This window comes from Lissotriton vulgaris, chromosome 2_1 (assembly GCF_964263255.1).
Source record: "Lissotriton vulgaris chromosome 2_1, aLisVul1.2, whole genome shotgun sequence".
NCBI lineage: Eukaryota > Metazoa > Chordata > Amphibia > Caudata > Salamandridae > Lissotriton > Lissotriton vulgaris.
Genome location: NC_141687.1, coordinates 638,654,357 through 638,668,488, shown reverse-complemented (window position 1 = coordinate 638,668,488; position 14,132 = coordinate 638,654,357). Strand labels below are relative to the sequence as shown.

The 14,132-nt window shown below is 43.5% G+C and overlaps 1 protein-coding gene across 1 annotated transcript in view; it reads left to right on the top strand.

Moving 5' to 3' along the window:
* The window catches only part of ICE2 (interactor of little elongation complex ELL subunit 2), an 823,034-nt gene that overhangs the window by 16,032 nt on the left and 792,870 nt on the right, over positions 1 to 14,132 (top strand). The gene's annotated exons all lie outside the window — the stretch shown is intronic.

Here is a 14,132-nt window from a genome sequence, read left to right as displayed (position 1 = left end):
GGTGAACTGTGAAACCGCGGCGCGCAGATTCGGCGGGGGCATGAGACATTTGAGCGTTGCGAGCAGCATGTATGTGCAGCAGCAAGTGGATTTCTTTTAATAAAAGAAAATTGGGTAACGGACGGAGAGACACGGCAGAGTACTAATATGACTGTATTTCAACACAGTCAGACTAGTACAGTCGGAAGGCCTGTCAAGTCACTGTCAGGGTCCAAATCGGCCCCCTGTCCCAAAACCGGCCCCCACCCCCTTCCAGCCTACCGGGGGATTGCCCGGTGCCCGACATTATCAGTCCGGGCCTGTTTTCCTGGCTCACAGACAAACAGGCATCAAGACATGAAAACACAGCTCCTCCTGGAGACCCGCTCATGAAATTGGATCTGCCATGCTTTACCCCTGGGGCTTTCGCCCTCTCTTGTGTAGAGGTTTAAAAGCTTCGTAGGTGTTCCCTAAAGTTGCAAGTAAAGGGTTAACCCAGGAGACGAGCTTCTCAGAAGTTCATAACATGTATAGATAATCCACAGTTTAAAAGCGATTCTGATAGTCTTTAAGATTGGACTAAGAATAAGATGCTATTTTTCAGAACATAAGATGCTAATGAGGTTAAACAAGCTGTCAGTTTTGTGCAAAAAATATAGTGCACCCCAGCTAATGAAGTAGACCGTGTAACGCCGCAAGTGAGATATCCAATCCCGGTGGGCGGAGCCAAAAGTAGATAGGGCGTTAACAAGGAGTGAGCCAACGTTTAGCATGTAGGATGAAGCCAGCGAATAAAAAAGATGGGCGGAGCTTCAAATCCACCTTTGAAAGCTTTGGAATCCGTATTGATTACAAGAAGCCCTGGCGCACTGCTAACGCCAGATGAGACTTAAAAACATATGGCAGGTTTCGCATAACCACAAGCCTTAGGCCGTGGGCGGCTACAACTCTAGGCACCTGCCTTTGCCCAATCGTGTGCTGTCTTTTTTCGAAAGACACATGCAAGACTAATAAGAAAAAAACTTTTTTAAAAACACACGCACAAGCATGCAAAAAGTCTGGAGCGATTCCAAGAGGTCCTTTTTCCTAGAGCAACACATGCGCACTGCCTAGGAAAAAGACCTAAAAAAGTGGGTTGTGGGTGTTCGTGGCGCAGTGCCCCGCCGACCAGTGTTCCCAGTATTTATCGTAACCATGTGGGATTATATGTGGTACCTTAAGTAGGCCTGCTTTCCGGAGCTGCCGGATCCTGACACACCTTCAAATCATGTAACATGGAGGACCAACCTCTCAGGTCATCCTCAAGTCTGTCATCCTTACGTACGTGTCTCATGCGCACCTCTTCAGCAGTTCCCCACTCGGTAGTATATCTCAACCATGCCAAATAGTTAGTGGGAGCCGGGCTTAGCCAATTTATCACTATGCAACGTTTTGCCAAAACCAAGCAGTGTAGAACACATTTCCTGCTTATTTTGTTTTATTTTTTACAGGAGAAGGATGCAGTTCCAGGAGCACCTGACAGATCTCTAATGGCACAGTAAAACCTGAAGCCCCATTCAGATTGTGTATAACCTCCTGCCAGAATGATGATAGGGAGGAGCAGGGCCATACCATATGGATATCGTCCGCTGTCGTGGCCCTACAGCGTGGATAGCAGTCAGATCGGGTGGGGTATATAGAATGTAAGCTCGTTGGGGTGAGGTTTATAGTATAAAGTTATATTGCAGTGGTTTGAAATGGGCATTAGAACTGTCTTCACTCCCTCATGTATTTTAGTCCATTCTTTAGTTGAGAATGGGCCTCCCAGGATCTCCTCTCATTTAATCTGTATAGGAAGTGGTGCGAGTGGCAGATCATTCCGAATTTCTCTATAAATATGCGAGATTTGTCTGTGGCCTGGTGCCATCTCCAGTAGCATGACTAGGGTGTGGGATTGGGGTGGCGCCTCAGGAAATGTCTGATAAAGCGTGTGTGCCATGGTCGAACTTTTAATGTACTGTAGATATTGTCCTGTACCTAAAGAGAAGGACTCCATGGCATCCTCCCTAGTGAGGACCTGCCCCTCTGGATAAAGGTCCCCAATATTAGCACAGCCTCCATGTCGTTATTTCTATATCCGCATTAAATCGGCAATTCGTGGAAAAGGTTGTGGCACCCTTAGTGGCATATCTGGGGGAAAAGGGTGTGGTTTAAGCACTGTACAAATGACTCTCTACCAATGATGTAGGTAAAGGCAGCAGGAACCAGTGAACCACTCATTAGTAGTATTGGTAGGGATTTTCCTTCATGTGTGGCCGGCAAAAGGCGTTTTTCCCAGTTATCATTCAAGTCAAGCCAATAGAGGTGTGCTGCCATATAATATAGTTCAAAATTCGGGACCTCGAGGCCCATGAGGGAAAGCGGTAAGTCCCTTCAAAAAACGTACGGATACCTGACGCCCCGCGATCACCCTGCTGAGGCAAATATGCACATTTATTGACCTGGCACTGATGATAGCAAAGTGAAATTTCTCAATGAGCTGGAAAGCAAGAAAAGCTCCTGATTTTTGGAAGTGGCTGCAAGATATTGTGAAATGGACACCAGCAAAAATAATAAAAAAAATTAGAAGAGGGGACAGACAGCTAAATGAAGGTTCAGCGCCCTGTGCTTCAGAGTTAAGAATCTTTACTAAAGACGGCTACTGTTCTTATAAGAAATGTGTAGGAGAAGTCGTTTCAGAAAGAGGGGAAAGCATCCCGAAGGATGCCATGCTTCATCATAGGGCAGTGCTCTTTGTCGGGCCGGCACTGCAATGCCCTATGGGTCCCCGGAAGATTCGCTTTAACTGAGATCGTTTTAGTTATCACGCCGAATGATGTGTGTGGGTCAGTGCTAGTTCTGTGATAGGTAAGTTAAAAAGAGGTCTAGAGGGTATCGAAAGTGAATGGATTTAATGAAAGGGATCCCCATGTCATAGTTAAAAACCAAAAGGTTGAGTGCTGCTTAAAGGTAATTATGGCCCTCAGTAGCTAAAGGATATTGTGCATTTGTAAAAGTGAGATGTGATAGGTGGGCATGTTTCTCGCTTTACGTGGTCTCAGGAGGAGATCCCTAGCGCTTCTTCATGATAAAGAGGAAGTGAGAAAAAGGGTAAACTGGTGTATAAGGAGTGGCCTCATCAGTGGAAGCAGTGCCACCAAAAGGACCTGGGAGGTGTTCCGATGTAAAACGACAAGAGGGGGAGGGGTATAAAGAGACAGTCAGGACAGTACCACAGTTAGTCGTGTCTACTGTGTATAGGGCTACATACACCAAAATGATCCATGGGGAGGTGGACCACGTTAGTATCTCTGGCCTCAAAATTAAAGACCAGCTCTTGCCACACAGATAATCATGGAGAAAAACATAAAGAAAAATAAGTTAGATGAACAATTCTGAAACAAGTGTGGCGGTCAATCACATTAAGTATATATAATGGTGATGGACACTATATCAAAAGCGTACTATTGGCTATTAGTTTAGGGATAATCAAGGTGAGATCGTTACAGTGCTTACAAATGGTGGCAGTGTTGAACGTAGAGCGCCAATTATCAATTCTATAGCAGAACGAGATTGTGATGTTCCCAGAAAGTCTCAGTTCTTAAGTTATTTATTACAGGCAGTTCCACAGCATCAGAATTTCAGGTTTGTTCCATGTGGGGAAATGATTTACTGCAGAAAAATAACAATGTCGCTTTTCAGATGGGTCTTGGAAACTTTTTCCAACTTTCCTACTTCCGGGCTCTAGCATAGCCATTCTACTTGGTCTATCTGCCCTGCATCAAGGTTGGCGTCAAACCATGCCTGGGTCCCTGTCTACACCACTGACTGTCATTCGCACTGTACGCTTTCTCACAATATTTTCACCTAAATCTTTACAAATTCTATCTTTGCTACCCCTTATTAGATTTTTTAAATATAATTTTGCTCATTCATTGTTTCTCTATTTTTATCAACTGGAATGGAATTATTATTATGTTGTCGATTTTTTAACTATTTTGCTATGCTTATACATTTTCTCTAAGTTAAGCCTGTCTGATTTCTGCCACAACTACAAGGGTTTCAGCTAAGATGTAAATTACTAAAACCTTTGACTTGACCTAACAAAATTGTGAGTTTATTACTTGTGATGAGCACCTACAACTAATAGACCACTTTCTCACAGCTATTTTTGCTTGTGTACAAATAGAGATCACAAACGTTTTCTAGGAATCCAATTTCCAGGACAACTTCTGTAAACTCTTGTGAATTCCTGAAAGTTGTAAATATGCACCGAAACATGGATAGGCATCTTGCAGTGCTTTTTAGGTCGTGCCTGAGTCAGCGCGCGTGTCCTGCTCTGCGAGACTTGTTGTGGTGGTGTAGAGAATAGAAGTCCCACCCACTCTACGTCTTTATTTGCCATTGGCTTGTTTCATTGCCCTTCCTAAATGCTGGCATCTGATTCATAAAGAGGCTTATTAGTCCTTCCTTAGTACCGGCTCCTCTTCATTTGTCATCTCCCATGGCGACTGGCCCTTTACTTCGCTTGTTACACTGTACCTATTATTTATTCTTTAAGCACTATTTTCTTTATCGAGTTTCTAAGGCACAACTTGCTTTGGGGCCTTCTTTACCCCCTCCCGTTGTCTTGCCTTCTTTAACCCCCCCACCCGCCCTCCCGTTGTCCGTACCTTCCTAACTCCCCCGCCCTCCCTCCCGATGTCGTGCCTTCTTAAACCTCCAACCTCCCTCCCGTTGTCTGTGCCTTCTTATCCCCCCGCCCTCCCTCCAGTTGCCCATGCCTTCTTAAACCACCCGCCCTCCCTCCTGTTGTCCGTGCCTTCTTAACCCGCCCCGCCTGCTGTCGTGCCTTCTTAACCCACCAACCCGCCCTCCCTCCGTTTGTCCCTGACTTCTTAATCTGGTTGTCCCTGCCTTCTTAATTCATTGTTCAGTTGCAGAGCTTCCAAGACATTTTAGTGAGGAGTAAGGGGATAAAAGGAGGCATAGAATTAGGTTCAATAAGTAACAGAAATTGGGGGCAGTGTTGAGCCAAAATCTCCTCCTTCTCTTCTTTTAGGCTTCTCTTTAGAGCCAATAAGTCGACTTCTCCTTTTCATGGAGAGAGATGGCAAACTTTCTAACAGTGCAGCAAACTGCAAAAGGGTGGAGGAGCATTTAGCGATAGAAGGGGGTCAGGGGAGACAGAGGGGAACCAGCCATGCGATGGAAAATGGCTGCTAGAAGGCTGTCATCTCAATTAAAGTTAGTGATCCTTCTTCCTCAAATGCTTCCTTCTTGCCTTATTGGGGGAGATACTGAGGTTTTTAGATCTCAATGATCCTGCTAAAGAAAAACCATTAACTAAAGCCCTTTTTCCTACAGGTCTTCATTTATGGAGGGGGCAGGTGCAAACCTTAGGTAATTTTTTAGAGACAGGGTGTAGCTGTGGCTAGCCAGAAAGTAGAGTGCTTTTTTGTTTGTTTAATAACTGCTCTCTTCAACAAAACGAAGGGGCAAACACGTAATCTCTCAAATAAAAAAACACAGAAAAACCATGAGTTCCCTTTAGCGTGTGTATGTGGGAGTATTACGTCCAACACAATTAATGGGGCGTCAGCCTTTCCTCGTGCAGTTGGTGCACGTTCCCTGGGTAACTATTGCCGTAGCGAACACATTTGTTTTGCCCGAATCTAGCCCCACTTCATATTTGGGTTTCCAAAGATTGCACTGTATGCATGTGTGATGGGAGCACGCATGCCTGCCCCGCCTTTGTGGGACAAACTGCCACGGTAATGGGAAGGCAAAGAGACTACATGTGCTACAAGTACTGGGACTGGGCACAGTTTAAGACCGGTACAAGAACGAGCAGGCACATAAAGGAATTATAGAGAAAGGCACATCAACACAACCACGTTTAGGAGTGGACACCATTATTTGTCCGGCAAAGTAAGATACATTTTGTATAGGTAGTCAATGGGAAAAATGGTATTATCAGAATACCATAGTTAAAAGGTGGGTCTTTAAGGATTTACTGAATTTCAAGCTGTCTTTTAACAGTGTAAAGCAAGGGTCTTCAAACTGTGGGACGCGACCCCCAGGGGGGCCGTGGAGCGATGCAAAGGGGGTCGTGCCTCCACAGTCCTACTTCTGCCCAGGCCCAAGGGCTTCAGCTCCCCTCCTCCCTCGTCGTGTCTCTCAGCCCGGCTGCTGATTCAGTTCAGTGCTGGGGGCTCGGCTGGGCAGTGTCTGGAGTCATCTCCGGCAGGTCTGTGTTTTTCACAGGTCTTTAAAGACCATTTGCGTATTTACATGCCTTTGTACAGAGTCAAAGGCATGTACTGGTTACAGAGGCTTAGTTTTTTTCCTGGTTTCAGTACCCCCTGGGCCCCCACTGTGCCTGTGCCTTACATTTGTACTTTACAATTACTTCAGTAGTGTGAGGATGCATTTTATGAAAAGGAATATAAAGTAAGGTTGCCAAAATAAAAATGCCTGCCTGTTTTGTTTAAAGAGCCTGCAAAGACCTCCTCTTGACACTAAATAGACTTTTAAATACAAACCTTTGTATGCATTAGTTATGTGACTTTTCTGTCTTTTTTTCTCTTTGTCAGTCATGAATCATTGACGCAAGCCTAGAACACAATTAAAAGTGCTTTCTATTTATATTTGCTGTTCGAAGTATGCACATAAGTGCTGAAAATACAGATTTAGGTGATTGCTTATTTTTGTACCAACTAGGCCATCAAAATAATCTGCTGGCAACCCTAACCATAGGACTGTAAATTTGTTGCAGGATCAGCACATTATTTATTTCCTCCACCCTCGATCCCCGATTAATGCTGCAGTAGTTTAACTTACATCCTAAACCCTACGCCGCCATCAATAACATGCTGAGTTACTTCAAGTGTCTGGGAATGCACCCTGCATTCAGACAACTCACTCCTCATTCTTGCCCTTCAATTTCACTCTCACCCTGATCACCATGCACTCACACAATTCACCCTGCACTCACACCATTCACCCGCTCACTCTGCACTCACAATGCACTTGCGCTATTCACCCTATACCTCACCCTGGCGTCACATGGGTACACTACTCATCCTGCACTCATGTGACACTCCACTCACCTGCTCAATATGCAACTCACTCAAACAAGCCCATCAGTAATCATACATTCATTCGTCTCATTCTGAACTTGCATGTGCACCCAAATTCATACGCCACCCACTCACCCTGCAGTCACTCCTCTTACCCTAATCTTGCACTGTTGCATCGCTCACCGTGCACTCACATGGGCACTCTTGTCACCCACACAGTGTGCAGAGGGTTAATGTGCCTGCTACAAAGAACGTGCACCATGCAGATCACAGAACTGAGTGTGAGTAAACTATGAATAGCGCTATAAAAAATTGAAATGTTTGTCAGAAAGGTGCATTGTTGGTGAGTGGCAGCAAAGGAATTCATAGAGAAGGATGAAACTGGGGTGGGGCACCAAAAAAGACTGTTGCACCATTTGCGACCAGTGTTAGGGCCAGCCCTGGCTGGGAATGTTGGTCCCCTCCGAATTTCTGGTCTAGTGACTCCCCTGCTTCTGGCTAATATTATTATTTACATTTGTAGTGCGCTACTGTTACCAAAAGATGTCTTGGGGCTAATAACCATCTGCTGCCTGAAGCCAAATGAGAAACACACAGAAGGAGAAGGAGAACCAGCCAAATGGGGTAGCCTACAGAGCATAGAGAAAGGTTTTTACATCTTCCTAAAGGATAATAGATTCTTGGTGGAGCGAAGCAAAGGAGGGTGCAAGTTCCATAACTGCGCGGCCTGCACCAAAACAGTGAAACAGACAACTCATGCCTTCTTGAATTAGGGAACAATAAGCAGAGTCCGACCTGTATGCTTGGTGAGGAGAGATGAGAGGATGAGAGAAGACAGCAAGGGAGTGAGAGAATTTGATTGAAGAGAACAGGGTTGAGGAGAAATGTGAATTGCCAAAGAGAAGCGTGGACACGCAAGAAATGAGTGTGAGACAAAGGTAAGGGCTTCTGTTAGAACAAAGGGGAGATGTGAAAGTTGAATGGGGGACTGGAGAGGTGTAAGATACAAATAGACAAAAATTTGAATGGAGAGACGAGGTGAATGAGAAGTGCTGAGGGGCACGGGAGGTGACGGGACCAGAGAGGCCATGAGATAAAGAAAGGTGAGAGACTGTTCAAGATGAGGGCAGTGAAAAGACAAAATGGCAAGAGGTGATTTAAGGTGAAGTGAGAGGTTGAATGGTGACAGTTCAGATGTTGTAAAAAGGGGTAAAAGAAAAGGGCCTGCAAAGTGAGAGAGGGATCCAGGGTTAGGAGAGGAGAGAGGAGTGGAAGGGAGTGGGGTGAGAGGAAAGCTGCCTGGGTAAACTGCTTAGCTCTGCACAGGTTTTTAGGGACCCCTGTTTCTCCTGGCCAGGGCCAAGTGAGCTTCTAATCTGGCAGCAGGTATTCCTGCGGAGTGGAAGGCCCTTCTCAAAGGTTGACTAGAAATCTTTCCGTTGTTAATTGCTGTATTTTGGTTATAAACGGGTACTGATGGGGTGACATTTTTCCTCAGTGTTACTGTGTGTACAAAATGTCAAAATAATGAAGCAATGCTATCCCAAAATAGGAGGCATCACATAACATCACTTACATTTTCTTCTCACACTACTTAGTCAAGCCTGTTGCGTAATTTTGTCCTCACCTGCCTCATAATTCTAGTAGCCCTGCCCACAGGTTTAGAAATTTTTGTCAGGAGGGGTCCTTACACCTCAAAATGTTGACAGGGGCTTCTCCGCATCCAAAAGTTTGAAGACCTCTGGTGTAAAGCAATTAGGTAGGTAGTTCCAGGTGGTGGTTCCTTAATGAAAATGGATGCGGACAGAAAATCTTCTTTCACAGAGACATACTGATGTATTTTTAACTGGTAGATAAGAATTTGTGCTCCCGGGGTTGGGCCTACTTCTCTGGTGGACAAAATAAAAACAGAAATGTGATGCCCTTGACCCCTAAATAATGCATTCTGGGTGTTGGGCGTTCAGAATGCCATACTGCTGCCATGGCATTTTGATGATGGTCACATATTATGTTTAGATGATGGTCTTAAGTAGCCCTTTTGTTAGACTGTAAATGCAGTAATGTATCACTTTTATTTGAGAGCTACTCCGTGTTTGATGTAATTTCTTTGGCGACACGATTACATATTAATTGCAATTTATAGATTTTCTAAATTCTGTAAGGGTTTGCTGTTTGTATGCATCAACATGATATAAAGTAACAGTGCTGTTCATTAATCACTCTTAATCATCCATTTGTTTTACTTTGCTGTCATGATATGTTGTTGGATTTATGTTTTTAAAAAAAATCAAATAGCAAAGACGTGCGTACGTGCTTTTTCTTAAAGCTGCAGTGAAAATACTAGAACTTTGTCAAAGGTATTTACAATGCAGTACTTTGCTGTATATGCCTTTACAACACAAATTTCATCTTCTGACTTCTTTTGAAAACATTTTTCTTTAAGGACACCATTGTTCGCATTATTGTAACGCTAAATGTTACATGATTATGGGATTTTCACACTAAGGCAACTGGCAGCACCACACTGAAAGTGACCCACCTACTACCAAACCTTTCTCCTAAATATGCAATTGAAATTGGTTTTTCTGAGGCTTGTCTTGTGTAGTGCAGAATACTGGTGTTTAGCCAGTTAACATGCATTTCCTGTTTTGACAGATAAGGTAACCGATGCTTGAGGGACATACAGTGAATTTCCTAGTGTTGCACGTGTTTGCTCCAATTGAGGTTAGGACTATGTTCTCCTTGTTCTCAGTTGGCATCTTGAATATGAGACTACTGCTTCCCAGGTACCCCATTGGGTGTCTACTGTGATCTAAAGGTCTCTGTATTGTTTGTGGCATATTCTACTTCGGACATTTTTCCATGTTCTACCAATTGACTATTCTTTTAGTTTGGATGTAACACAGTTGTCGCTAATTTCTTTCTTCAAATTGGCTGCAAAGACCCTAGTGTCCATTTTATTCATTTACATAGTGCTAAATCTCAACATAGACAATCAATCACTGTGAGATGAGCCTCCTGTGAATGTAGGCTAGAGTCCCGCTACTACATTTCAAATTGAATTCTTGCCATTGAAGTTTAATTCCAGAATCGTCTTTCGCAAGGCATTTACAAATATGAGTTTCCAAATAAATCCTTGAGTATTAATTTTGCATTACCTTAGGGTTTTTTTTATTTGCTTCTATGTGTTTAAGAAGTTCAAAGATTGTTGTTTTATTTCCCAGTCGGAAGCTTTTATTCTCTTAATGTTGTAGCATTTATTTCAGAAGAAAGGGTATTGCTTTAAACATACACCAATTGAGTAGCGTCTCACACACATGTAGCCTGTTGAAAAAATGCCATGTCTCATCCATCGCTAGCTTTTCTTTCCGAGAAAATGTGAATTTAAGTGTTTCAGACTTTGTTCTCGTGGTGAGACCAAATTACATATCCCGGCTTCACAATTGGTAGTTATAAATACATATGCATCTTATCAGTTGTATAGCAGAATGGTTGAAAACACACTGCTGAACACTAGTGAAATGGGCAGCAGTGCAAAGAAAGTTTTAAGGTGGACAACCAGGGCTTTAAGTTGGCCGGGTCTAAGCACCAGCAGTTTTTTTAAAGGGGACCTCGATACAGGTCTCTATCGGGCTCTGGTTTTTTTCCTGACTGCAGTGACAGCAGGCACTTCTATGTGTGCCTGATCTCACTGCTCACTGCTCACTTCTCACTAGTGGAGACATTATGGCATGAGGTCATGCCAGGTGAGCATTGTAGGGGAAGGGATGGGAGGGGTTAAAGCGGAAGCTTTTTCAATATTATATACAAGCCGGAGTTGCTGCTTATTTATCTTCTGCAGATGAAAATTACACGAGACCCCCGCCCGGATATCAAACAGGACGTAGCACCAAAGCCTAACCACCTCTTACAGTGGGTCATCTGGTACGGTCTGCTCTTTGCAGCAGCCAGTCAAAGATCACTCTGTTCTTCAAATCTCGTCTATCTAGAATTGTTCGGCTCAAGTGTCACTCTATGATGTAGGCCAATCAAGCTTCATTCTACCCGGGTGTTTGTTTGGCCAATACTAAAACATATGGCCAATAGTGCAAGGATCCATGTAGCAGGGGCGATCTAAAGGGTGGAACATAACAGTCAAAACGCAGGACAAAGGTATACTGTTCAGCAACAAAACAAAGGAATTTCTAAAGGAAGATGAAAGAACCAATGGTAAGAGCTGGGTGTTCAAAGCCCATAGACTGAATACCACATGCCTGGAAGCAAGCGAATGCGCTGCCTAGGCGAGAAACAAAAAAAAAGAACTGAGCTTTTCACAGGTGCAGAATACTACTTCAGATGTGGCACACGTGCTTGTAATTGTTTCTGCAGCTGAAATAAGAAATTGTGTTTCTTGCAGGTCAAGAAAAACAGAGTGGTTAAAAAAAAACACTCACACCTCTGTCTTGTTGCAGTAGAAGTCGAGTTTCATACTTGTGTTTGTAGCACACGCTGCTGCTGACCTCTGCATGCTGAAGGGCGTAACAGCCTCTCACTGCTCATGTAGCAGGAGTGGAGAGGTTGATAAGTCAAGTCTCTGAAACTACAGAAGCAGCCGCATCCTTTCAGAGCTACCAACCTACAAAATTAGGACTATAGATACTTAATATACTTACGACGATGTATTTGAGGCTTGACTAGAACTTCCAAATTCCAATCCTGATGAAACAGCCAAAATGGGAACTGCATTATCAGCATCATTTCCAGCTTTCCTTTGGCCATGCTATTATGTACAGAAAATACTTCCTCTTGGTAAATATCACTAGTAAAGCTCCGGTATTTGGTAATCAAGACAATATTAAGAAAATGCTAATAGCTACTAGAATAGCAGACATTTTGAAAGGGCCAAATTTGCAATATGGGAATAAGAAAATATCCTCAGAGGAGGCAATTCAATTCAATAAACTTTATTCGGAAACATGTAAATCATGTCCATAAAAGTACATACATACAGAAAAACATGTTAAAAATATTCAGGACAAGACAATCGCAATCCACAGAGAAAGAAAACACAGTATGGTACATATAATAAATCAAGTAACACACTTAAAAAGATTAGAATAATAAAAATGTTAATTTAAAAAAATCATGCTTTTCCTATAGCTGATGGCCCTAAGTAGATAACTGGCCGTATAAAAACAGATGTCAGGATGGTGCAGGTTAAAAAGTAATTTCATTGCCGCTTTAACAGTTCTGACTCCAAATTTAATAAATAAAGGTTTTAAAAAGAATTTACGACATTCGCTATACAGGTTACAAGTAAGTAGAAAGTGCTCTGTGCTTTGTTCTGAAATGTTGTCGCACCGACAAGGACCTGTGGGGCGTGTTTTAATCTCAGGAAATGCAACCAATAGGTGGACCGTACCCATCCTCAACCTGGTGAGAACAAACCGATGTTGCCCTTTAGTTACCTGAGTGAGGTAAGGATGTAGGCCCACGAATTCGTTCAAATGGTTATAACGTATACAAGTGGAAAGTTTGAGATCATCCGTGGCCCGTCTTTCTGCACAGTGATTTAGGAAAATTAATTTCAGACTCTCTTTAGAGAGATCAGAAGCAGAACAATGATCTGATGTAACGTCAAACCCGAACACATTAGAAAAGGATTCAATTATGTATTTTATCCATGGGATTCTGAGAAAATAGTCGAGACGAAGACAATCCTCAATGATGGCCCTATTAAATGAGGTTTCATCTTTCATCCAGACCGAACGCCACAACATCAAAGGTCTCAATAATAGTAGATCATTTAGATGACATAGTCCTAATTCTTTATGGACCAAACTGTTAGCAGTAGAAGTCGGGAGACACAATAATTTTTTCAGAAATGTATTCTCTTCTACCTGTAAAGATTCTGCCCTGGAAACCCCCCATACCCCTGCTCCGTAGAGGGCTGCAGAGAGACACCTAGCTTCAAAAATCTTAAGCATTGCTTTAGGTCTTCTACTGCCTAGTTTACTTGCAAAAGCAAATATACCATTGGCACTCCTGGTCATTTTGTCGCGCACCACCTTGTGCTCGATGTCCCAGCGGCCATTTTTGGAAAAGTTGACCCCCAGGTAGCAAAAATTTTCCACGCACTGCACCTCTTGGCCATCGATGAGATACCTATAGGGCTTTTTTGTTTTGACTTTACTAGCTCCACACTCCATCACATAGGTCTTACTCTTATTGATGACCAGCTTTCTCTTTTCAATAAAGGCCACAAATTTATCCATCAAAAGCTGCAGACCCCGGGGGGTCCTAGAGAGCAACACAGCGTCATCCGCATAGAGTAACACAGGGATGGTAGTTGTGTTTACTCTAGGGGCGTCCGCTGGTGCCTTCTTTAGGATCACATCTATTTCATTAATAAACAGAGTGAAAAGCAAGGGTGCCAAAACACACCCTTGTCTAATACCTCTCCTGACCCTAAATTTATCTGTGCATTCGCCCGAAGGCCCGTAACGGACGCTCGAGCTAAGCCTCTCGTATAAACGGGCCAGAAAATATATAATTTCCCTAGGTGCTCCCATATCTAGCAGGGTGGTCCATAGTATTGCGTGGTCCACCAGGTCAAAAGCGCTGCTCAAGTCAGCGAAGCAGAGGTAGAGCGAACCATTTTTAGCTCGGGTGTATTTCCCTATCAGGAGTTCCAGGTTTAAGCATTGTTCAATGCAACCTCTGCCTTTCCTGAACCCATATTGACATTCTGTCATTATCTGATTAGACTCAGCCCATTCTTCTAATCGGACGAGGAGTACACGGCTCATGATCTTGACGGACGAATCCAGCAATGAGATTGGCCGGTAGTTTTTTGGGTTTCCTCGGTCCCCTTTCTTATGGATCGGGACTATTATGGATTCTGACCAGGTGCACGGAAAGGTATAGCGAACGGCAGCATTAAAAACTTTGACTAGTACTGGTCCCCAAGTATCAGGTGCAAATTTGTACATATCAACTGGGACACCGTCGGGTCCCTGGGCCTTCCCACCCTTACTAGCCCTGATACTACTTAGGACCTCCTGCAGGGTGATA